Here is a 27,306-nt window from a genome sequence, read left to right on the forward strand (position 1 = left end):
GGCGATCACTATTTCCCCTCTCTGCCCCCGCAACAGAAGGAATACTCAAAATTCCAGAGAATCCTTCTCAGAATGCTGGGGAAGTACATTCTAGCAGTTTTCTTAATTCCTTCCAGGGAGAACCCTTATCAGATTTTCAGAAAAACCCCTCTTAGGTTATTAGATATATTTTTCTCAAGAATCTGGAAGAACCCTACTTAAGATTCCTATCAGGAATTCTGGGGACGGGATTCTGGCAGAATTATTCTCAGCATTCAAAATGACCCAGGATTTTAGGGGAATTCTGGGACAATACTTAAAAGGATCCTGGAGGAATTCTCAGGATTCTGGGGGAATCCTATCATCCAGAATTCTGTGAGAGTATATCTCAGGTTGCTTTGGAAATGCCTCCCAGTATTTTGATGGAACCTTATTCATGAATCTTGAGTAATCCTTCTTAGGGTTCTAAGCTAGCCTTTTAAGGATTCTAGGTCATTTCTTTGCTGTTCTTGGGGAATGCATCATAGAATTCCATTTTCGAATGAGTGTAATCAGTTTCCTGCTTAAGTTTTTATTTTCCTGTAGAGTATCCGATCCAGTCGGATTCTGTTGAAGTTTCAATGCTGTTTTGAGTTTTCCGCGCATCGTTTCCCGAATAAATTCTGTGTATTCCAACAGAATCCTGTCCACGTTTTGTTTGTTTATCGCTATCATCAGCTAATAATTCGAATTGCTTAGGTAAACAGACAGGTGAAAAAGCAGTCTTCGTCCAACGCATGTCGCTTCACCTTAACGCACCTGATTGCGTTGCGCTTGTCTTAGAAAATCCCCATCAACTGGACGCCAAATTTGCTGGTCATCATTGTTCCCAGTTCCCATTCCTCTAGCGAGAACTGTTATCACTCACTGCTAATCAGACGATGATATGATAGTGGAATTCTTCTCTTATCTCTCTATCTTCCCGTCGCCGTCATCCCACTTATGACTACGTAGTTATTGAGACTGCGGCAGACGGTGAATCCATGGAACTCGCTGGGCGTACTTACATACGTAGTTGGGACCAGAGGTTCTCAAAGAGCAATTTGTATTATCCGGGTACAGGGATGGGAACACTCACTTGCAAAGGCTTACACTCACTTCCTATTTTCTCAGCTCAGAAGCGTGCTATCAAGAAACGATGTATGGACGACATTTGCCTTGTGATTTTATCTAAGAGTTTGCCGAACAGAGTAGTAGTCGCACAAACATACCAAAGTCGTGACAGAGCTGTGAAAGCGACTCTCCACGAGCTGAGTGTAATGTATATCACCTCGTGGAGAGTTGCCTTCACAGCTCCCTCACGACTTCGATATGCGTGTGCGACCTCTACTCTATTCGGCAAACTTTTAGACAAAATTAAAAGGCAAAAGTCGTCCATACATCGTTTCTTGATTGCAGCCCAGACAACCAGTCATCGTATAAGATGTTGCATAAGATGATCAAGTGGAGGCCATATGCGTGCATGCCTCCATTTAGGCGCATGTAAAATGTACGCATATCGCCTCCACTTTAACATCTTATACAACATCTTATACGATGACTGGTTGTCTGGGAGGCTTCTGAGCAGAGAAAATAGCAAGTGAGTGTAACTCTTCGCAAGTGAGTGTTCCCATCCTTGTCCGGGTATAGTTTATGTATGCTCTTCAGTGTTTTTGTAGCGATCAACATTTCACTAGATAAGTAATAGTAAATCGAGTTAAGTATTGTTCCTTTTATTTTCCACTAAGAGTTTGTATCCTTTGACAAGATACGTATGTCAACCTCAACTGTAAGGTCATCTTCAGTGTCTCGTACTTGACTCGACTCGACTAATTCCACTAGATAGTAACGGTTAGCCAGTTGAGAACTGGATCAAGAATCAAATCCACCATCTCCGGATTTGCGATCCAAAAATTTATCCACTGACTGACTGGATTCGCTAAAATAAACAATTGCGCGTCTACCTCCTATGAAATCGAACTCGTTGTCCGGATTTGCCCGGGAATTCCTCCAGAATATCAGCACAAAGCTTCTGCAGCAATTTCTCCCAGAGATTCCTTTCGGTGTTTTTTTTTCGGTGATTCCTACTGGGACTCTTGTAAGGGTTTCTTCTGGGATACATTTGGCAAACCTCATGGATTTCTGCTTTTTCTTTTGTATGACTCTACATTTCTTTGAGCATTTCCACAGTTATTTATTGAAGGACTTTCTTCGTCTGCCATTGCATGAATTTGTATAGGGTGACGATGGGTATTATCGGCAGGTTTGTTCTCTTCGTCATGGGGGGTTTTTGTGGGCCGAATTGCCTGAAATTTGGACATATAACTCAGCTTGGTTGGGAAGGATTTGAGGCCAACTCTGAGACCTACAGGTTTCAAAAAACCCCCCATGACGAAGAGAACAAAACTGCCGAGAATACGTAAGTTCCCCTATTATGCGGCAAAGACAATGATACTTTACACTATGCCCAGGGAGTCGAAAAAAATTTCACGACCAGAACGGGAATCGAACCCGCCGTTTCTGGATTGACGATCCATAGTGATTTTTAGGGTTTCCTTTAGAAACGGGTTTAGAATTAGTCAATTCCAGGTAGAGGTGAATAACAAAGCAATAACTAAAGAATAACATATTTTGCCATCATATCTAAATGTGCAATTCTTTAGTTTTTTGTGAATAGCTCACGATGACATATAAATAACAAAATATGCTATCATTGTAGCATCATCATCATTTTTCTGATATTCTTTCAAGAAATCTTCGAAGCATGTTCCTGTGATTCAAAGATATTATCTAAAAGAGTTTCTGAACTCTGGGATTTCTTCAGTAGTTCCTTGTGTGATTAACCAAGATGTTTCTTGTTAAATTCCTCCAGAAATTCCTCTGAGGTTTTTTTCTCAGAAGCTGCTATGAATTCTTAAAAAAAAATTCTATAATTTCTGTAAATGCTCCCTCAAAAGTTCTTCCTGGGATCACTTCAAAAGTTTTTAGAGGATTACATCTGGAGTTCCTTTCGAGGTTGCTCCAAAAGTTTCTTCTGGGGTTCATTCATTTAACCAGTAGATGGAATTCTTATAAGAATTACAATCCAAACTCCGGTAGGAATCCCTAAAAGAATATGGAAGCATCCACAGAAGGATTCCCTGGCAGTAATATCGGAATGAAGCCCCAGATTTTTTAAGATATTTTGAACGGATTCTTCAACCGTAACAGCTGGTTCAGTCTTACAAATTTTCTCAAACAGTTCAAAGTTATTCAAGAAAAAATAGAATTTGGGATCAATTTCCCAAACTGTTCTGATACCTACCTTCCGAATTACTTTTAGGGTTTTACCCCGAAGTTGTACGAGGAATTCTTTGTGAATTTCTCGAGATATTGATACTTGTCTTCTGTAAATATTCTGGAACTTTTGTGCTATTATTGTATTTTCTGTATAAAGCTATAATTTGGAATATTGAATTCGTAGATTCACTCGTTATTTATAGTAGAAATAGTTTCCCTGAGGTAGTCCCACAACTGGTACAAACATTTTCCATATTGCGCAAACATAATTTCAGTTTGATTTGACTATTCACGATAGTTAAAACTAACCAATATGTTCAGTTGTTTGTTCGAAGGCGCTCCGGTTATTTTATAGAATAGGAACCTGTTCGTAAATACATTCAAGAAATTTGAAGCAATGTACACAGTTTGTTTCATGCACAGAAACAGAAGCAAAATTGATTGAATAAATGGCGAGATAAGATATCGACTGTGTATTCAACTTGGATGATGGATAGATAAGGAAATATTTTACCAATCCTTCCGTGCCATTCGAACTAGGTCAATGCTAATAGTACTACATGTACACAAGTGTATTTTCGATGTTTGCCTTTCCTCTTTCGTCCAAAAAGATTTTCACTCAGTAACTGAGTTGAAATCTGTTAGGGTGTTGCAACAATTTTCGATATTTTCAGCCTGAGCACCAACCATACCGACCGCACGACAGAGCAGGTTCCGATTCCATCCACCAGGCATCAACCTTCAACATTAATCCGCGTTTTGCCATATGTTATCCGAACAGCGCCCTTTCACCAACAGCGGTGGGAACGTGCAATTGAAAAATTGTTGTCTCCACTGAAAGTTTTGAATGTGAATGCATCGACTCTAATTCTATGATTTTTCTTTTTTCATCTCGTTTCATTTCAGCGGGCGACTCGTTCGGGTATCTGTTCGAGAAAAATGACCCGATACATTCGCTTAACAACTTTGCGACCTCGTCGCAGACAATTGACAGGTGAGTGTTGTGTGTGTGTCCCGTCCTTTAAATGGTTGTAACTGCTGAAATTTATCACAAAATAAAAAAAAAAGATCTAGGTAGAAGCTAGAACGCAGAAGCCAGAAGTTCGAAGCTAGAAACTAGAAATGTAAGCTAAAAGCTAGAAATCGGTGTTTGAAGCTAGACGCTGGAAAGAAGTTAGAACCAGAAGAAACCAGTTAGAAGCTAGAAACCAGATAATGGCAGAAAATAGAAGAGGAAAATTAAGTACTAAACGCTTGAAGATTTGAGCTAAATTAGAAGCTGAAAACTGAAAATTAGATGCTAAAAGTCAGATACTGAAAGCTAGAAATCGGAACCAAAAACTTAAATACTAGATAGAAGTTAAAAGTTAGAAACTAAAAACTAAGAACTACAACTATAACTGAAGCTTTAAACTAGGATCTAGAAGCTGGAATCTAATTATAAGCTAGAAATGAAGCTAGGAGCAATAAATTGAAAGCCGAAAACTTGAAACTAGAAGCTTGTAGTTAGAAGCTGAAAATTGGAAGCTAGAATATACATACATATTAGGAAGTGGAAGCTGGAAGCGAAACTAGAAGATAGACGTTAGAAGCTAGACACTGGTCTTAACGTTCAGTTGACACAGTGGCGATTCCCTAACCTCAAATCTACCTGTTCAACGAATGTAAATTCTTGAAATTTCTCAAAAACTGGCTTGTAGTTTGTAGAAAATGACGAGAATAGCCATTTCCGTCCATTTCAATTTGATTCTGATCCCGAATCCTCCGCAATTGCAAGTTTTAGGGTCGTTGAACAGGTAAAAAGTGAGGTTACGAAACGCCACTGAGTTGACACCATGTTACGAAAACAAGAACACTACAAATGCACGATAAAATAACAATTCATAACATGCGACATAAAAAGTGCACTACTATCCTGATGGATAACAAATTGGGCGGATAACAAATTGACGAGATTAGAACAGCAGTACGATCTCGGTAGTTTCGGTAATCAATTTTACTGAGGCTCAGTGAAACAACTGTCAAAATCGTATGGAAAATAAACGTCTCCTTGTTCACCATCTTTGCTGCTGCGCTCACAGCTAGTATTTTGTCCAGGATCTCCAACCCTCGTGAGTCACCCGATTCGAATTTCACATCAGACTACATTTTGGTGTCCGTGTTAGAGAATGATTTGCCTGTCTTGTAGTTAATTGTGGCTCTATATGAATCTCAGACCCAGACACAGACTCTGTCTTACGTCGGAGCGCTACAAATGTTCATATACGTTCAGGGACATAATTACAAGTAAAAATATAGCATGTAACCTTGCATGTAACACAATCACTCGTTAAGTGTAATAACTCGCAAGCTTGTCTTTGTGAATCGTTCGCACAGACAAGGTTGAATGTTGAAACCAAAAATTAGAAGATAGAATCTTGAAGCAGCAAGTTCTTCTAGTTTCTGAAAGAAGCAAAAAACAAGAATCTAAAAGCGAGAATCTAAATCGAGAAGCTTGAAGCGAATCTAACCTTTGAATGAATTATGATCTTGTAGCTAGAGAATGGTAGAATTTCGAAGCAGAAAGTAAGAAGTTGGAAATTTGAAGCTTGAAACTAGAAGTTATAAGTGAGAATCTCGAAACGTGGAGATAAAAGCTAGAAGTAGGAAGCTAGTAACTAATTCTTGCTACAATTCTTAGCAGAAAGCCAGAAACTAGAGTCTAGAAGCTGTATGTTCGAAGTTAGAAACCAGAAGATAAAAGTTAGAAGCTAGAAACTAGAAGCTGTTAACTATCAATTACAAGTTATGTAGTTCGCTATTTGATTTTGTCTAGCTCCTACTCAGGAACCTTATGACATAAAACGCGATGGACGACGCGTGCTTCAATTGACCAGGCACGGTAAAAGCAAACCGAATGAATCCAATCAATGTTTCGCACTATTTCCTTAAGCCTAACTCATATCCTCCCCCAGCCCACCCCCTCACTCGGTTCATCCATACTTTGAAATGGATGCCGTCTGCCAGCCAGCAACTTCCTGCTTTCGCCGACACCTCTAAATAGATCACACACATTGGGGGGAGACAGACGAAGCGGCGTGAAATTCGCCGCAGTCAAGATGAAAGTGAGAAAGAACGCGCTCCGGCGAACACTGATGCTGCAAGTCGACAAATTCTTCCGATTGAGTGGGGGAGGGGAGCCCTCCGTCCGGATTCATGGTGGTTACGGAGAGGGAGGAGGGGAGCTGCAGACAGATAGACAGACCGACAAACCAACAAACCGGACCAAGTAGATCGTAGAAAATAGACACCCAAAACGACAAATACGCAGATTTGGTCGATCGTGTCGTCTAGACGGTGCTAAATTTAGAGGCGCTTTTCCCAAACTATACTTCTGCGGGGTTATATCTAGATATAACTCGCGATTACAAACTAACTAGTCTCTGGCTGACTGACTGCCGGAGTGCTGTAAAAGTGGCTAAAGTTGCAGACCGGTCGGGCTACAACGATTGCGATTGCTGATGGTAGCAACGAAGATGAACTACATGGTGATGATGACTTTCACAAGAATAGATGATGATGGTTTCTTCATAGTTTTGTGTATAGGTGGCGCTACAATTGATAGATCAACTGGAGTTAGGAATCCGTTTCAGTGGGTAGCTAGTAGATGTAAGGACCAAGAAGTTAGAAAATAAGAATTAGAAACAAAAGCTTGGAATTAAGAGCCATAGATTGGACCCAATAGTCACAGCTGTAAATGCGTGGGTATTCAGCATGATTATGCTGAGGGTGACGTATTCGAGTCCCGGTCGATCCAGGAACTTTTCGTGACGGTAATTTCTCCGACTTCCTTGATTATCTTCGTGCCAGCCACACGAAAAAAAAAAAATCACGCCAACTCATCCAATGGTTGACAGCACCCTCTTAGAATCACACTGGGATCGAACCCCACTCCCGGAATGGAAGTAAAGCATGGGTCCCGAGGTGAACTAGCCTAAGGCTAAAAATCTCGTTAATACAGATAAAAAAATCTCGGAAAAAATATCTGAATGGATCTTGTGACGATTGCCGGAAGGAATTCCTGAAAGAATCCAGGCAGGAGGTATCTCAGCGTAAATCCCTCATAGAATCCTAGAATCAATCCATGAGAGGAACACAATACTTGAGTAATCCCTGGAAGAAACAAAAGAGGAGTCCTTGAGAGAATCCTAGAGGAATTTCTGAAAGAATCTCGGAGGGAATCCCTGAAAGAACCACAGGAGATATCTAGGAAGTATTCCATAGACAAATCCCTGAAGAAATCTCGAATGGCTTCCCAGAGAAATCATTGACGAAATCGCGGAACGATTCCCGTAAAAATCTTTGGAGAAATCCCTATAGAAAATCCAGGAAGAAGCAATGTAGAAATATCTAAAAATGTGAAAATATCCAGGAGCAATCTCAGAGAAACTTTCCAGGTGGATTTTAGGAGGAATACTTGAATGAGTTCCGAAGCTCTTCCTGGGAAGAATCAATGAAATAAATTAATAAAGGAATTCCGTGATATTCCGCTAAAGAAATGCTTAAAAATAACTGTCTCGGAAGAAATGTCCTGAAGGAATTCCGGGAATAATCAATGAAAAATTCGAATGGACGGACTACATATTGAACGTATAAATTTAAATTTAACATTTTTTTCTTGATACTTACCTTACCGGTCAGGCTAAGGCCGGGGTGGCCTCTGCTGTACATAGTAGCCGCCTCCATTCCACTCGGTCCATGGCTGTTTGTCTCCAGTTCCGCACTCTGCGTAGGGTCCGCAGATCGTCCTCCACTTGGTCGACCCACCTAGCTCGCTGCGCTCCACGTCTTCTTGTACCGGTCGGATGACTCTCGAGAACCATTTTAGTCGGGTTGCTATCCGACATCCTGATGACGTGACCCGCCCACCGTAGCCTCCCGAGTTTCGCGGTATGGACGATGGTTGGTTCTCTCAGCAGCTGATGCAGCTCGTGGTTCATTCGCCTTCTCCAAGTCCCGTCTTCCATCTGCACTCCGCCGTAGATGGTACGCAACACCTTCCGTTCGAAAACTCCAAGGGCGCGTTGGTCCTCTGCACGTAGGGTCCATGTTTCGTGCCCATAGAGGACGACCGGTCTAATCAGCGTTTTGTAGATGGTTAACTTCGTGTTACGGCGAACTTTATTCGATCGTAGAGTTCTGCGGAGTCCAAAGTAAGAACGATTTCCTGCCACAATGCGCCTCTGAATTTCTCTGCTGGTGTCGTTGTCGTCGGTCACCAGTGAGCCCAAGTACACGAATTCTTCAACCGCCTCGATTTCATCACCGTCGATATGAATTCGGGGTGGCGGGCGCGGTGATTCCTCCCTGGAGCCCTTTGCCATCATGTACTTTGTCTTCGACACATTAATGACTAATCCGATTCGCCTGGCTTCACTCTTTAGTCGGATGTACGTTTCCGCCATCGTCTCAAATTTACGAGCAATAATATCAATATCATCGGCGAAACCAAGCAGCTGAACGGACTTCGTGAAAATCGTCCCACTCGTGTTTATCCCCGCTCTTCTTATTACACCCTCCAAAGCAATGTTGAACAGCAAGCACGAAAGACCATCACCTTGCCGTAACCCTCTGCGAGATTCGAAGGGACTCGAGAGTGTCCCTGATACTCGAACTACGCACATCACTCGATCCATCGTCGCCTTGATCAACCGTATCAGTTTATCCGGGAAGCCGTATTCGTGCATAATCTGCCATAGCTGTTCTCGATCGATTGTATCATACGCCGATTTGAAATCGATGAACAAGTGATGTGTGGGCACGTTGTATTCGCGGCATTTCTGCAACACCTGGCGGATGGCGAACATCTGGTCCGTTGTAGCGCGTTCACCCATAAATCCAGCCTGATATTGCCCCACGAACTCTCTTGCAATCGGTGATAGACGGCGGCATAAAATTTGAGAGAGTATCTTGTAGGCAGCGCTCAGTAGTGTGATCGCGCGGTAGTTCCCGCAATCCAACTTGTCGCCCTTTTTGTAGATGGGACACACGATACCTTCCATCCATTCCTCCGGTAATACTTCCTCCTCCCAAATCTTGGTAATGACCCAGTGTAGTGCTCTCACCAGTGCTTCTCCACCGTATTTTAGAAGCTCGCTTGGTAGTTGATCTGCTCCAGCGGCTTTGTTGTTTTTCAACCGGCCAACCTCCTCCTCAATCTCTTGAAGGTCAGGGGCCGGAAGTCTTTCGTCCTGTGCACATACTCCTAGATCTGTTACCACGCCACCTTCGCTACTTGCAACGTCGCCATTGAGGTGCTCATCGTAATGCTGCCGCCACCTCTCGACCACCTCACGCTCGCTCTTTTTTTTTCTTGATAAGGTACTTAATTTGAAGTCCGATCAAAGTCTAACACCGAACATCAAACCGTTTTTAATTAGATTTTGTTTTAGATTTTATAGAGGCATTTTAAAAACTTCCCCTGTGTTGTAGGGATAGGATTTTTTCAAAACACCATCGTTCTTCTTCTTCTTCTTCATGCAACATCAAATCACCAATTGAGAAAAAAATGTATGGTACGTTAGTTATGATTTTTGTCCTGCAGTTCCATACATTCGCAGCACTGTGGATCGTTCTCTTCTCATCAACCAGTGCCAGTGAATCAAAATTCAACCATCGCGCAACAATAACGACAATGTCGCAACCTGAATTTGTTGCGACATTGTACCCAATGCGACATACGTTTGTCCCAAACTTGAAAAGAATAGGACAAAGATCGTGCACCACGAGTTTAGAGATTTTTATGGCTTGCATTGTGATTTTCGAGCGGTAACTTCGAGTCGGTAAACACCGCAACGCTGCTGAAGATGTATCATCAAAAAGTTTCGATTTTGGATTGGTAATAATTGATTATTCACGAGTTGAAAAGTACGTAACAAATTCAGGTTCTGTTTTGTCTGCAACAAAAATTTTCGAGATCATGTCATTATCTGTTACCAGTTGGGATGAAGAGTAATCGCCGCGTCTTCTTTGTTGCTTGTTTTGTGCCTGTTTTGTCTGACAATTCTCTTCACTGGTTAAGAATATCGAGTGAAATTTTCAAACGTTTTGATGAGGTAACAAAAAAGTTATAGCCTAAGCAATTTTTTGAAATGGGTGCACAAATTTTCTAAAATCTCATTTTATGATATCGACAATATATGCGCCAATACTCAACCGATTTTAATGAAAATTTTGTGGTATTAGCTACACATAATATACTATTCATGGTAAAAAAATAGCTATTTTGACGAACGCAATCAAAAGTTATACAATATTTTCTGTGTGGCATTTCCTTTATGTAATGATTTGTTTGAATTCACACAAGATCACATGACAGTTTCTACGTAAGTGGTAGTTTCGTCTTGTGACAGTGAAATGGGAAACTTTGTCAACGTTATGTGATTCTGATTCCCATGCAGAAGGTTCTGGGTTCAATCCCTGGCCCGTCCCTGTCCTCCTAATTGTACCTTTCTATATACTTCCCCTCCTCTCTACATATACAACTCATGTATTTTCACATGTTCATAGATATCGCTTGGACAGAAAAGGGTTGAAAAAGCCAACTTTCCTAGCACAGTGTCAATCTAGCGTATAACACCTACGAGTTATGCAATCAAGCGAACTGTGCCGCATTATCTGCAGAGTAATAAATACACTAAGGCTGACACAAATTTCGATTTTCTCTCATGTCACCCCCCCCCCCCCTCGGAAAATTTTGGTCAGAATTCCACTTTTTGAAGGGGGACAAAAATAAATTATTCAAAAAATTTAAAAATTTAAAGTGAAATTAGAGTTGTCGAGAAAATTTCTTAACAAATCCGATGAGTTTGATGATTTTGCCTAATTGTTTGGGTAATTTTTCATCAAAAACATTTATTATTTATCATCCCCCCCCCCTTGACGAGTCAACGAGTAAAGTGACAAAAAAAGAAAATGAGATTTGTTCCGGCCTAATCTATCATCTTACGTCTGGCATCCATGCACCAATGTGTGAACCCATTGCCAACCATATCCCACCAACGCTATGACATCCGCATGACGTTGTGCAGGTGCAGAGGTATATTCGGTCTGCTGTGGATACAAACGATTGCAATCATCGCTTCCTTCCCCTTCCCCACATTGACCTGCAAAGTGACTTGGCAGGCGCCATTGTCGCCTAGAAATAGAAGACCACCAACGCTCACACACTGAAGATGCCTGCTAGTCCCCGGCAGATATCTCATTAGTTCCTTGTGTCAGTGTAGCTGGTCTGGTCTGGCGATACCGGAGTAGCATCCACGGGTGGTCAATCAAGTAGGTAATTCAGAAAATTTGTAGTTTTTGTTCTGGACGTTACTTTAAATTTCAATCTTATGGACTTCACTGAAGAAGTCAGTATCTTCCGTAAGACCCATCCAAGTTCTGAGAAGAAGCCATAAACATTTCTTCTATTCTTTAGTATAGCTTGAAATATTGCATTTGGATTCCCAGTTTACCCACCCAAATCTGGCTGAAACATGAAGCATCAACGACGACGACGACAATGAATCTCATTCGTTCGCCAGACGACAGGACCCTGCTCACCCGGGTCTACACCACACCCGCCTTCTTCTCCTCCCACGCCGTCACCTATGTATCCCTTCGCAGCACTTCCAAGCGCACGCCTCACCGCAGCAGATGATCGTCATCGTTCGTTCGTTTATCGATGAAATATTTTCGACATCTGTTACAGTTAAACTGTGATCAATTTTCTATTTATCTTCCTGAGTCTGGTGGACCGAACGCGACCGACTGTAGCTTTCCCTCGTTGTGTTGGCACACGCTCTCACTTTCGACCTTCGCAAGCCAGGGTCGTCTCGGTTGTCGATTTTCCCCCTAGACCAGCAGCGTGTCTCTCGCAAGTCCTGTCGTCCTCGGCGTTCCGCAGGATCTGGGCGGATGGATGGATCGATGCGATGATGAGACGGATGGATCGAGCGGAGCGCGGGGAGTGTGAAAATTAATGGATCTAAAACACGACGCGTAGACGCATCAATAGCAACAACAGTAGCAGCAGTACCTACAACAAACACTGCAAAAGGTCCTTGGGTGGGTGAGATGAGGTGAGGGAGGCAGGTCGGGGCGGAGGCAATGAGGTTATCATATTTCCGAAACGGTTATCAAACAAAAACGTGCTACGCATGAACATTTTCTCGTTGGTCATCCTGCTCGTCAGTTACTGGGTTTGGGACTGGGACGGGCTGTAATGGACTTGGCTTCTGTTGTCGCTTCTGCTGCTGTTGCTGCTGATGGTGGTCTGGAAAATTGGTGGTAGGAGAAATTGAAGAGAGAGTGAGAGTAGGGGTCCGGGTGTTAATTGAGACGTTTCCAAATGGTGGCACGAGCTTGCACTTTTTCAAGATATTATATTGCAAGATATAATAATGATCTGACTGGATTTTAACAAGCAGTGAATTTAGATTATGTATGGAACTGCCGAACTTTGCAAGGGTCTGTCCATAAACTACGTAGACTCAAAGGGCGGTCGGTGGGGCGTTTTCTGGCCAAAGTCTACGCTCTACACAAATTTCGAACATTTTGTATGGGCGAAAGTCTATGAGGAGGAGGGGGATTGAGATGTCCAAAAATGAGTCTACGTAGTTTATGGACAGCGCCCAAGAATGTTTTAGAGATTATATACCAAGAATCAATTCATATTTTTCTAGTGTTGTCTTCAGAGCATGTGAAGAAAACTGCAGGACTTCTGAATCCTATTTAGAACTACGAAACGAAGTCACGTGACTGATTCACCTAGAACGAAATGTCAGACAAACATAGAGGCAAACAAGAAATCTACAAGGACTTCAAAACTGATGTCCGCATGTATTTTTAGGAACTGCTTTAGAAAAAATGGGTATCATTTACCATTCGGATTTGCGGACTAAGCGGTAGACTGGTTCATCTAGGTCGATTTCTTGGAACAAACCTGTCTGGATTCCTTTTAGCATCCAAAAAAACTGTGCAAAATTTGGGTGTGATTGGTTGCGTGCCCGTATTCCGTATTGTGATTGAAATTTGTATGGGATTTAATACATATGGGAATCCGACACTTGTTAAAAATAATTATACGCTTGGCAACTCAGGTTTATTATTGATGTTATTCCTTTACATGTTAAATGTCAAGCACCATTAGACGATCTGTATGTTATAATGCGAAAAATCAAGTTTTTCCATATTAAACTTTCATATTTCAATCGCATTGCAGAATACGGGGACGCAAGGGGAATTTCAAGGGAGTTGATGACAGTATTCGGAAAACATTCTCCGCAGAATCCTGAGAGAATTCTCCACATAATCTCAAAGGAATTTTTTTACTGAATCGTGAGAGATTTCTCTCCAGAATCCTAAGATTATTCTCAACAGAGAATCTTCAATCTCTGTAAAATCTTGATCGGTATCTCTAAAAAATCATGACAGGATGCTTTGCAAAATGATAACAGTATTGTTTGCAGCATCCTGCGTGAATTTTTTTACAGAAACTTGAAAGCATTCTTTGCGTAATCCTTATAAAGGTTCTCTACAGAATACTGTGAGGATTGTTCAAAAATCCTGAGAGGTGTCGTCACAGAATCATGCGAAGGTTCTTCACAAACACCACAGAGGATTCTTTATACTATAAAGAAGGGGTTCTCAAACTTTTCCAGCTTGCGATCCTCTTTTGATTTATTTAAATTTGGTGACCCATCAGTGCGTATTTTCATAACAAAACTCGTTTTAGAAGATTTGGATTGATATTTAAGTTAAGGTTGATGCATTTGTTGTTGACAAAATCATTATCATTGAAAATTCGAAAGCAGTTTCGTAATTCAAAACGGAAATTTCCGCAGTGAAAATGTATGTATGTATTCACTGAACTTCATTCTGGCGCAAATGTCCCAAATGGAGGATAACGTGCCTCTGGAGCCGGCCTTCTGATACCTGATACCACGCCAAGGACCAGGGATGGTTTACAAACTCCGCATCAAGAAATATTCAAAGATATTGTGGTCCTGTTATCAAATAGGTAGGGGGATTAGGGGCATAATGGACACCCGGGGCGAAATGGACACCCCTGTTTTTGGCGAAACCGTCGACTTTTATGTAAAACTTTTAATGCATAAGTGTAAAGGAACAAGTCATGGTTCTATTTTTCAAAAGAACCATTTATATTTCTCAAAAATAACCAAAATATCATTTAAATTGAAATATGTTTTACATATGGTGAAATTCTTATAATTTCGAAGCAGCAGCAAATAAAGTATTACGAGTGTTGGAGTGTGCCCGAAATTAAAACAAGTGAATCTACATGTATACGGAGATTTAGCAAAGGATGAAGTGTTTTATTTTTGATCAAAATTTACTTAAAATATCAATTTTAATGTTGTAGTCGATTCGGGGCGAAATGAACACCGGCAATTACAAATGGATGTACGCGCATTGCATACTGTTAGGCGTTTTAGAGAGTTTGGAAAACATCAATCCGATTATTTTAGCCTAAAGTTTATTTAATTAACTTTGATTTTATGTAAACTCGACTAAGATGGAGTATTATGTATGTGGCATTGATCTCCGTAGGCAGATTACTTAACTGATCGATGTAATCACAGAATTAGCACAAAATATGCAGGGGTGTCCATTTCGCCCCGTACCTTTCCTGCCAGCCCTAAAAAACACACGATTCAAAATTCGTTATTTCTTCACAATAAAGACATTCTACCTGCTGTAAATGATTGAAATACGTAGGAAACAAGCTAAAGTTGTAAGCCAACTGATAATATGTTAAGTTTTTCTTCGTTATACAGGTCTAACGTACCCGTTTGCTTAGGGTGTCCATTATGCCCCTAATCCCCCTATTCTTAAAAAAAATCGTGTTAAATAAAAGGGAGCTAATATGACGCTGTTTTTTTCCATTGCGTTTACCTCATTCTTACCTCAAATGCAAGCAAGGATCTGATCTCATCGCTTTCAGAACATATGAAAAAAAAATAATATTTACAAAGTTCTTGAAGTTTCTTCCAGAATCTATTTCGAAACACAGACAGTATCTGTGAATACTAATCCAAAAACTTTTGTAGAAATAATGAAAAACCTCATATCCAAAACTAATTCTAATAAATTCAAGTGAGTATTTGTATATTTCCAGAATGGTTTAAGCTCAGTATGACATTTATTACAATATCGCCCAAACTTTCGCGACCCTCCCAAAATCATCACGCGACCCACCAGTGGGTCGCGCCCATAGTTTGAGAAACGCTACTATAAAGTTTATGATGATTTTTCACAGAATCCTGAGAAAAATCTCCACTGAATCCTGGGAAGATTCTCCACAGTATCGCGAAAGCATTCTCCACTGAATACTGAGAGAACTCCCAACTGAATCTTGAGATAATTTTCCTCAGAATCCATACAGGATTGTTCACAAATGTAAAGAGGTTTATCAACAGAATCATGCGAGAATTCTCTGCCAAGTGGAGTGGATTTTAACAAGCATATTTTCTTCAGAATCTTGAGATTTTTCTACCGCATCCCAAGAGAAGAATATCTTGCGGATTATCTAAAGCATTCCGAAATTATTTGCTCAAGAAAATTCCCCTGATAAAAATGGTCATAACAGAATGGTAGGGTCATTTAGGAGCAAAATGGAAACCCTAAACAAATGTGTACGTTAGACATACAACAAAGAAAAACATAACATATCATCTGTATTCTTGCAACTTTAGCTTATGTACTACATATTTCAATCATTTACAGCAGGTACAATCTCTTAATTGTGAGGAAATAATGAATTGTAAACCATGTGTCTTATCGGGTTGGTAATAATGGTACGGGGCGAAATGGACACCCCTACATTTTTTAGGTTATAACTTTGATTGATAAGTAATTTGCATACGGAGATCAATAATGCAAATATGATACTCTATCTTACATAACAACAAAGTTGATTAAATAAACTTTATGCTAAAATAATTGGATCGATTTTTCCGAACTGTTTAAAACGCCATACTATGCATACTACGCATACTACGCATGCATTGCATACATCCATAATTGCCAGTGTTCATTTTGGCCCCGAATCGACCACAACATTAAACTTCTGGAGGAACTCCTGGAGGAATTAGTGGAGGAATTCTTGGAGAAATTCCCAAAGGAGTATCTGGAGCAAATTCTAGAGGAATCCGTGTAGACATTTCAGGAGAAATTTCAGAATAAATCCATGACGGTATCCCTGTAAGAATCCCAGTATGAGTTTATGTGGTCTTCCCAGATACTCAGAAATCTTGTTGGGAGGAGCGGATCTGGTTGGATGGTTAGAACACTTGACTATCACGCCGAGGACCTGGGATCGAATCCCACTCCCGACAAACTCACAAAATGTGAGTTCTTCCTTCGGAAGGGAAGTAAAGCGTGGGTCCCGAGATGAACTAGCCCAGGGCTAAAAATCTCGTTAATACAGATAAAAAAAAAAAAAAAAAATTCTGATCAAAATTAATACTTAAACTTGAGTATATACAGGGGATACTCAAAATAACTGGGACAGGTAAAATTTTCACTTTTTAAAAAATGTTCAACAAGCTGTAACTTTTCGAAAAGGGCACCAAATATTCTGAAATTTTTACTGTAAGTTCATCAACTAGTGGTCCAAATTTGGAAAAGATCGGGCTATTCTACACGAAGTTTGAAAGATTCTAGAAACGGTTTTAACAATCCGATGGCCAACTTTGAGCTGTTATATGGATTCAATGTATCGAATGCAATGAATTTTTGATAATTTATGACTTATTTAATGAACTTTGAAATACATTTGACTTAATTTGAAATTAAAAATCAGGAAAAAAGTTCTGGCGATTTAGTTTATTCTATGTTTTCTTAGCAAATTTATCTATTTTTCGTATTCATCCAATTACTTTTTCAATTTAATGCCAACCATTTGGCAGCTTTCCTTCGAAACATAAATATATTCAAGTCAATTAGAGGGAATTTAAATGAACTATAGTTATACTACCTCGAATTTTGAAACGATGATGAAATTTTGCATAAATTGGTGTTATATTAGAAAAATAAGCTAATCGTTATATTTTTCTTTCATGTGAAGAATTTGAAGTTTAGTCGATAGTTTTTAATTGCTCATTATATTAGTCATAAATGATCAAAATTTCGTTGCATTCGGTTTGTTGAATCCGGAGATATAACAGCTCCAATTTAATTATCGGATAATTATAACTTTTTCTAGAACCTTTCTAACTTCGTGTACAATAGCCCGATCTTTTCCAAGTTTGGACTACTGATACACAACTAGTTGATGAACTTACAGTGAAAATTTGAGAATATTTGATGCTCTTTCCAAAAAGTTATAGTAAGTTGAAAATTTTTTGAAAAGTGAAAATTTTACCTGTCCCAGTTATTTTGAGTATCCCCTGTATTTGCAGATAGAATAATGCGTTGTTATTTTTCAGGGTGGAAACACTCAAACGCTCGCAATACCCTATTTTCCGTTGCTTAACCCTTATGTGACCGGCAGGGTACCCGGGTATCCAGCGCCCATTTAAAATACACGGTGTAGAAAAAAGCAAAAAGTTTGCCACATAACGGTTAAAAATTACAATAATTCCACCATATGAAAAATCAATTTTAATTTTAGAGATATTTTGCTTATTTTGAAGGGATTTCGCCCAGGGTGTTCATTATGCCTCTAACCTCCCTATAACTATTCTATGTCGGTGTTTGTTAAGGTTGAAGGATTTGTCATTAACAACACCATCTTCATTGAAATTTGGAAATCAGTTGTGTCGTTCAAAACACAAATGTTCGTTATGAAAATGTATTCACTGTATTCTATTCTCCATCTGAAATACCTTTTCATTACGAACATTTGTGTTTTGAACGACAAAACTGCTTTCCAAATTTCAATGATGACGGTGTTGTCAATGACGAATCCTTCAACCTTAGTATTATTATAGTTTAGGGGAATATGGTTGAAATGAGACATTTATGCTTGGAACGAAAAGGAAATAACACCAATAAATATAACAGACTTGTTTACGTAAAGTTCCAAATTTTTTTTGGTCAGTTTTTCAACTGTCTCTACGTCGTTAAATATATTAGAATTAGAGTATTTCGCAATGTACAGGGGACCATGGTCAAAATGAGACACTTAACCCGTTTGACCCCAGGTAAAAAATAAAAGTTCACAAAATCGCCAACTGCCCATTTCTCAACAGAATTCAACCAAATTTTGAACACAAACTCGCACAACACTATAGTTTTGGAAATAAATGAGATATACATTTTCTTGTACTTCTGGACAGAGTAAGGCCGGTGTGGGTTGCTGGGTCAAGTCTGGCAAAAAAAAGGCCAAGTACGATTTGCACCCCTGTAACTTTCTTCTAAACGAAGTTTTTCAATGGGAGTTTGCACATTCCGTTGCCTTACGATAGTTGATGTTGCTACAGGTTCGAATTTGAGATTTTCCGATAGGTTTCTTTTGAGCTCTAGAGATATTCAACATTTCTGAACCACCCAAGTCTTCATTTGCGCTTGTTGTTTTCAAATGAAATTATACACGAGATATTATTCCCTTATTGACCCCACAAGTCATCGGAGACATCTTTAGAACATGTGTTGCCCTTGTAGTACTATTAATCTTTCCTGAATATCTCGATGGATTGTCCGAATCCGTCCTTACAAAACATGAACACTCGAAATAATCACCAAGGATTATTTTCAATTATTTTTATCGCCTTTTTCTGCACCAATACTTGAACATTTGTATAACGTTTGTTATATAAACGAACAGTAGAAATTTTGGACGATCTGATTGAAGTCATGCCTTGACTACAGAGAACCGTAGATGGACTACAATTAGACCTATTTGCATGCGGAAAATAACGGTTAGCTCCAGAAACCGATACTACATCGAACAGGAGTAAGTCAAAGCCTCGACTAGATTCCTGAGTACCAGGGATGGCCTAACTGAAGTCAGGCCTTGAATTAATTGAACTGCAGATAGACTGTAATCACATGTTTTACCTGTGTGGAACATCTGTGCACTACATAAACTCATATTCTTCCGAGATGAACTAGCCTAGGGTTAAAAATCTCGTTAATACAGAAAAAAAAACTCATATTCTATCATGTGTCAATAAAAAGGTCTCTCACAACTATTCCTAGGAAAATTTAATGACCTAAGCGAAGTCATGCCTTGACTTCAGAGAACCATAGACGGACAACAATGACAGTTTTTTGCACGCGGAAAACAATGGTTAGCTCTAGAAACCAATACTACATTGAATAGGAGTAATTAAATTCTTCGACTAGATTCCTGAATACACGGGACATCTTGATTGAAATCAGGCCTTGAGTTCTATGAGCTGTTGATGAACTGTAATCACATGTTCTGCCTGTATAGAATCTCTATTGACTACATAAACTTACATTCTATCATGTGTCAGGGAAAAAGGTCTTTCACAACTATTTGTGAAAATTTGATGACCTAAGCGAAATCATGCCTTGACTTCAGAGAACCGTAGATGGACAAGAACAAGGCCGGGTACTCAGGAATTTAGTCGAGGTTTTTACTTACTCCTGTTCGATGTAGTATTGGTTTCTGGAACTAACCGTTGTTTTCCGCATGCAAATAGGTCTAATTGTAGTCCATCTACGGTTCTCTAGTGTCAAGGCATGACTGCAATCAGATCGTCCCAAATTCCTACTGATCACAAGGGCGCCGCCTACAAGAGGCTGGCAGAAGAGGTCCTTGGAGATGGAGTGGAGGTGAGGGCTCTTACGCATGAGGCGACTCTGAAGGTCAAAGACCTAGACGAGATCACCGAAGCGGAAGAGCTCGTCACGGCACTGCGGCAACAGTGCGATGTTCAGGTGGCCGCCACAGCCGTCAGGCTGCGGAAGGGGCCGGCAGGGACACAGATAGCTCTGGTTCAGCTACCTGTGGCGGATGTTAAAAAATCCGTTAAAGTAGGGAGTATTAAGGTGGGCTGGTGTGTTTGTCACCTGACATTCCACGAGCCACCTGAGGTTTGCTTCAGGTGTCTGGAACCAGGACACAAGTCGTGGGACTGCAAAGGCCCCGACAGGCGCAAACTGTGTAGGCGATGCGGTGCTGAAGGTCATAAGGCCCAAAGCTGCACGAGTCCGCCCATCTGCATGATCTGTACCGGGAAAACCTCGAAAAACAGACATGCGATGGGTGGTCCAGGGTGCCCGGCCTTTAAGAAAGCCGCAGTGAGCAACAAATCACAGTGCAGGTAACGCAGCTGAACCTGAACCACTGTGATGCGGCTCAGCAACTGCTTTGTCAGGCGGTTTCTGAGTGGGAGACGGATATCGCCATCATTTCGGACCCATACCGAGTACCCGCCGGCAACGGCAACTGGGCCTCGGATGGGACCAGGAAAATGGCGGCGATATGGACGACGGGTAAATACCCCGTGCAGGAGTTGGTGTCTACTACCTATGAAGGCTTCGTGGTCGCCAAAGTAAACGGGGTCTTCTTCTGTAGCTGTTATGCGCCTCCGCGGTGGCCGATCGAGCGGTTCACGCAAATGCTGGACCGCTTAACGACCGTGCTAACAGGGCGAAGGCCGGTGGTAATAGCGGGTGACTTTAATGCCTGGGCTGTGGAATGGGGAAGCCGTTTCACGAACCAGCGGGGTCAGATCCTGCTAGAAACACTGGCCATCTTAGATGTCGACTTGGCTAACGTCGGTACCAAGAGTACCTATAGTCGAAATGGAGCGGAGTCAATTATTGACGTGACCTTTTGTAGTCCTGGCCTAACAAGTAGTTCGAACTGGAGAGTAGATGATGGCTACACTCACAGCGACCACCTGGCGGTTCGCTACAGTATCGACTACAACAACAGCAGACAGCGGATAGAAGAAGAGGCGGCTAGGCCAAGGCCAAGCCCTCGTAGGTGGAAGACATCATACTTCGACGAAGAGGTATTTAGGGAAGCGCTCCGCCGTGAGCGAAACTTACTCGGTTTAGACGGCGACGAGCTGGTAGCGGTGCTCTCACGTGCGTGTGATGCGACCATGCCTAGGAGAGTCCACCCTAGAAATGGGAGGCCACCGGCTTACTGGTGGACCGACGCGATTGCGGACCTGCGCCGCGCCTGCCTACGGGCTAGGCGGCGGATGCAGCGAGCACGATCAGAGGAAGAGCGAAACGAACGGCGGGTGGTGTTCGCCGCTGCAAAAGCCGCGCTCAAGACCGAGATAAGAGCAAGCAAGAAGGCCTGCTTTGAGGGTCTCTGTCAGAGTGCCAATACGACCCCGTGGGGTGATGCCTACAGGATCGTTATGGCTAAGACGAGAGGTGTGATGGCTCCTACAGAGCAATCTCCAGAGATGTTGGAGGGGATCATTGGAGGACTTTTTCCGCGTCATGATCCTAGTCCTTGGCCTCCTTTCGTAGGACAGCCGGGGACTGGGGCTGGCGATGAGGAAAGGGTCACCGATGTGGAACTTGCGGGGATAGCTAAGTCCCTTAGCGTAGGTAAGGCCCCAGGACCGGACGGAGTTCCGAACCTGGCCTTAAAAGTAGCTATTGCAGAAGCTCCCGAGATGTTCAGGTCTGCTATGCAGAAATGCCTGGACGAGGGAGTTTTCCCAGAAGCTTGGAAGAGGCAGAGCCTGGTACTATTGCCAAAGGCGGGGAAACCACCCGGAGACCCGTCGGCATATAGACCAATATGCTTGATTGACACGGCGGGGAAGGTGCTCGAAAAGATCATCCTCAATCGAATGTTGAAGTTCACTGAGGGCGTAAATGGTCTCTCGAGCAACCAGTATGGCTTCCGGAAGGGGAGGTCCACCGTAGACGCTATCTTGTCGGTTACAAAAACCGCCGAGAAAGCACTCGAGCCTAAGAGGAGGGGAATTCGCTTTTGCGGGGTAGTGACTCTGGATGTAAGGAATGCATTTAATAGCGCCAGTTGGGCTGCTATTGCTGATGCGCTCTTGCGTCTGGGGATACCGGAGTACTTGTACAAGATTCTCGGAAGTTACTTCCAGAATCGCGTACTAGTATACGACACGGAGGTGGGTCGGAAGTGCTTTCACATAACCTCAGGAGTCCCGCAAGGTTCCATCCTGGGTCCGGTGTTATGGAATGTCATGTACGACGAGGTGTTGAGGTTAGAGTACCCAGTGGGAGTGGTGATTGTCGGATTTGCTGACGATATTACGCTCGAAGTCTACGGTGAAACGATCGAGGAGGTGAAGTTGACTACCGACCACTCGATCAAGGTTGTGGAGGCGTGGATGCGGTCCAGAAAACTGGAGCTGGCTCACCACAAGACAGAGGTGACGGTTGTGAACAACATGCAGTCGGCGCAGCAGACGGAGATCAGTGTAGGAGAGTGCACTATCCTGTCGAAGCGCTCTGTCAAGCACTTGGGCGTGATGATCGACGACAAGCTTACCTTCGGTAGCCACGTCGATTATGCCTGTAAAAGAGCCTCCACAGCTATTGCGGCACTGTCCCGGATGATGTCCAATAGCTCAGCGGTGTACGCCAGTAAGCGCAAGCTTCTGGCTAGTGTTGCTACGTCCATACTTAGGTATGGCGGCCCGGCGTGGGGTACCGCGCTAAGTACTGAATGCTACCGACGGAAGCTGGAAAGTACTTACAGGCTTATGTGTCTGAGGGTTGCAAGCGCGTACCGTACCGTGTCACACGACGCTCTCTGTGTCATTACTGGTATGGTGCCCATCAGCATTCTTATCAGTGAGGATATGGAGTGCTTCGAAATGCGCGGCACAAGAGGCATACGCAAGACTGTCAGGATGGCCTCTATGGTCAAATGGCAGCGCGCGTGGGACAGTTCCACCAAAGGAAGGTGGACCCATAGGTTGATACCGAGGGTAGATAGTTGGATTAATAGGCGCCATGGGGAAGTTTCATTCCACCTGACACAGGTCCTTACAGGTCATGGTTGCTTCCGACAGTATCTACACCGTTTCGGGCATGCGGATTCTCCCGAATGCCCAGTGTGCAATGGTTTAGAGGAAACGGCGGAACACGTTTTGTTCGTGTGCCCGCGTTTTCGCACAATGCGTGACCGCATGCTTGCCACATGCGGGGAGGACACAACTCCGGACAACTTGGTCCAGAGAATGTGTAGGGATGAGATTAGCTGGAATGCCGTTTCAACGGCTATCACCCATATCGTCTGGGAGCTACAAAGGAGGTGGCGCGTGGACTCGGAGAATGGCTAGTCCAGATGCAGTACAAGAGGTGGTCCAGGGGTTCGAAGTCGGCTTCGTAGGTCATACCGGTGCCCTGCGGTCGAGATCGACCCTTACAGCGATTAAGTGGCCGCGGAGAGGAAGTCCCGGTAGCGGTGCTGTCGTGGCGTCGGTCTACTGGGTTGGATCTGAGCCCGCGGTTGGAAAGGGGTCCCCGGCAAGGGTCGGGGTAGGTGAGACCCTGCTGTCTGCAACCTACGGATGCAGCTGATAAGGCCTGAAGGGTAGTGATACCCTTGCCTTCAGCAGGTCAGATCGGGTTGCATGTGGGCATCAGTTCTTGATGTCCGCTCAGCAGTAGGGCGCGGGCGGGGTTGACCCTGCCCGCCTTCCGTGGACAAAGGGAGTGGCGAGGACCACTCGGGAAACTGGCTAAGCGCCAGCATGCTATCGTGATGGACTCTCCAGTGCGAGTCATCGATGTTCGTTGCTGCTAGGCTACGGCAGCTAACCTTGAGGGTGCGATATGCACTAGCCCCTCTCTGAAGCAATACCTTCTTGGTGGTTCCGGAGAGACGTAGGGTTTGGCGACCATAGGAATGTGTTTTAGTGGGTCGAGGAGAGAGTAGTCCTGGCTTCTACCGGCATTGTAGAAGACGGCCTCATCCCCACACTACCCTAACCTTCCTGTTAGGGTGTCTGATGAGCAGATTTATCCCCCTATGGTTTAGAAGGAAAAAAAAAAAAAAAAAATTCCTACTGTTCGTCGATATACCAAACGTTATACAGATGTTCAAGTATTGGTGCAAATAAAAGCGATAAAAATAATTGGAAATAATCCTTGGTGATTATTTCGAGTATTCATGTTTTGTAAGGACGGATTCGGACAATCCATCGAGATATTCAGGAAATATTAATAGTACTACAAGGGCAACATGTTCTAAAGATATCTCCGATGACTTGTGGGGTCAATAAGGGAATAATATCTTTTATTTAATTTCATTCGAGAACAACAATCAAGCAAATCAAGTCTTCATTTGCGGTCATTGGTTCAGAAATGTTGAATATCTCTAGAGCTCAAAAAACCTATCGGAAAATCTCAAATTCGAACCTGTAGCAACATCAACTATCGTAAGGCAACGGAATGTGCAAACTCCCATTGAAAAACTTCGTTAAGAAGAAAGTTATGGGGGTGCAAATCGTACTTGGCCTTTTTTTGCCCGACTTGACCCAGTGACCCCCCGCCTTACTTTGTCCAGAAGTCCAAGAAAATGTTGATGCCATTTACTTCTAAAACTATATTGTTGCGCGAGTTTGTGTTCAAAATTTGGTTGATTTCTGTTGAGAAATGGGCTGTTGGCGATTTTTTAAACTTTTTTACCTGGGGTCAAACGGGTTAATAACTTGATTAAAACAAACTAAATCATTATTCTGCTTTCCTACAGCATAATGAAATCACCCGCTACGTATTGCAACACAAAAATCTTTGGAAAACTTAATATTCTTTCTGTAGTGTTTTGTAGTGTTTTTCAAGAAAAGGGTGGGTACTATTTGATTCGCCGGAGTTTTTTTTGCTTGGGATTAAATTTTTAAATCATGGTGCCATACAGGGGTCGTTTATTAAATACATATCACTCAAGATTTAATTGTTTTGGTCATGTTATTGACGGAACAGAGAATCGATAAAGAAATTTCGATCAAGCCAATTAAGCTGTAGTGATAAATCATTGTCGAAATAGCTTTGGACTTTGTGGAAAATTATTCGTGATTTTTAGGTTTTATTGCTTTAGCCAAAGATGATCTTTTATTGTTTGAATACGTGCTTGTACCTCAGCCCAACCAAAGTCAACTTCCAAAAATATCAATGCACAAAAACGCGCGAGTCTTGTTGACTGCACCAAGCTTCTGAAATCATTCCACTTCCGAAAAAGAAGTAATAACTCAACCCTCCTTCATGTAGGCCGTAGGGTATGTAGGAGAAATGCACCACGTGGTCTCGTGCCAGCCACCTTCCTTTGTTCTACACACGGCTGTGAGCCGCTGCTGCTGGCTGCTACCGGATTCATCATCAGCCAGAAGGTACAGTTCTCAGTTGTTAAGATTTCAAATCGAGCAAGAAACATTTCTTAGGTTAGAAGCAAGCGAAGAAGACGCATTTCTACGACCACATCGTCCCGCGCACAGACGACTGTACCTTTTGGGTTGGACGACGACGACGACAGCTGCATCTCAGCGCTCGCGCGCGCGCCTCTATTTGGGACCCCTTCTTGAGGTTGAGCCAGCCGGAGCGTTTTTGGATTGGATTATGGATGGATGGGTCTCGGGGTTCGGGATGGAGGAACGTTTTTGGTTAGCATCTAGAGAAGCAGCAGTTTGGGTTGATCGCACTGAGCCACCACCGCCAGCCAGTTGTGTGGGGTGTGTCTTCTAATTGCTCGAATTTTGACACGATACTGACGTGTCTCGGCTGGAAGGGGGTGCTGTTGCTGTATGCACGAGGAGGTGGCGCGAGAGGATTTCAGTTTTAATTTTTCTGTTTTATTGCCCCGGAGTAATTTGAGCTGGCTGGCAATGTTGGACGCATCGAGGGCACGATGTAAGGGAATGTCCATAAATTACGTCACGCTTTGAGGGGGGAGGGGGAGTTCAGTAAAGTGTGACAACTCATACAAAAATTTCAGAGGTCTCATACAAAAAGTGTGACATAGGGAGGAGGGGGGGGGGGGAGGATTTAAAAACGGGCAATTTTTGCGTGACGTAATTTATGGACGCTCCCTAAGGTACGCGTGAGTTTTGGAGATATGTACCACCAGAACTACTCTGATGCAATCGATGGTATCCGCACCGCTTTGGGTAACCAACAGCTGCGTCATAATAATCAGCACCAATATCTTTGATTTTCGCTTAATTTCACATTAATTTTATTTCATTCATTTATTCAATACAATATTATAACATAGATTAAGAGTCCAAAACTCTACGGCACACATTACGGTTCGCTACAGCTTCTCTCCTACCTCGGAAACGTCCTACACTCACCAAATCACTCCCAACCTTGTCAGCCCACCTTACCTGTACGTCATCTTGTACCATCCGAATGTCTTGCGAACATAGTCTTTGCAAAGTTGCTATTCGGCATTCCTGCAACATTCTAGATGATGGTTTCGCTGTAGACCGATGGTACGTCTTAGGGCTTCCAATCCCGGAATGGATTTCCCGGGAAATGAAATTTCCCGGGATTCCCGAATCCCGGGAATCAAATTTTTGTATCCCGGGTTTCCCGAATGACCCGGGATTTTTTGTTTCCATTGTCTATTTTTTGTCAAGTGTTTAATGACCAATTTAAAATGGGGAGTCAATGATTGATTTACCCAGATTCTTGATTGAAGTTTGTCAAATCACACGACCTTTATGCAGATGTTATTTATGTTGATGTTATTATATAATTCGAGCTTAACGGTAAGCTTTTTTTTTCCTCTCCTGCGTCCAATAGGCTGAACTTTTGTGTCATAACGGAAAGCTTACGTTGATAAGATCCTCTTAAAAATATAAAGGAATTAAAGCTGATTTCAACCGACAACAATTTTTTTAAATAGTGCTTCAAAGTATGGAGTTCATCTTTTATTTCCACCACCAATCATGTAAGACGCAATATAGTCAGAGTTCTTATGTACAGCTGACTTTCTACAAGGCCTAATGACTGCTCAACTGTACAGGAACAAATCAAGTTGTACATTGGTACTTGATCATGGTGCAACAACCTCATACAGCTCTTGCTAATTAGACGATCAGATAATAGCACGTA

The 27,306-nt window shown here is 42.4% G+C and overlaps 1 protein-coding gene and 1 long non-coding RNA gene across 2 annotated transcripts in view; one reads left to right on the forward strand and one right to left on the reverse strand.

Annotated features, from left to right (window-relative positions):
* The window catches only part of LOC115254240 (serine/threonine-protein phosphatase 4 regulatory subunit 1), a 379,001-nt gene that overhangs the window by 218,355 nt on the left and 133,340 nt on the right, over window positions 1–27,306 (reverse strand). The gene's annotated exons all lie outside the window — the stretch shown is intronic.
* LOC115254393 (uncharacterized) overlaps window positions 1–27,306 on the forward strand; it is an 89,726-nt gene that overhangs the window by 9,373 nt on the left and 53,047 nt on the right. The window contains exon 2 of the long non-coding RNA XR_009997959.1: window positions 4,183–4,270. This is a non-coding gene — a long non-coding RNA (uncharacterized LOC115254393). The remainder of the gene's footprint in view (window positions 1–4,182; window positions 4,271–27,306) is intronic.

Source organism: Aedes albopictus, chromosome 2, assembly GCF_035046485.1.
Source record: "Aedes albopictus strain Foshan chromosome 2, AalbF5, whole genome shotgun sequence".
NCBI lineage: Eukaryota > Metazoa > Arthropoda > Insecta > Diptera > Culicidae > Aedes > Aedes albopictus.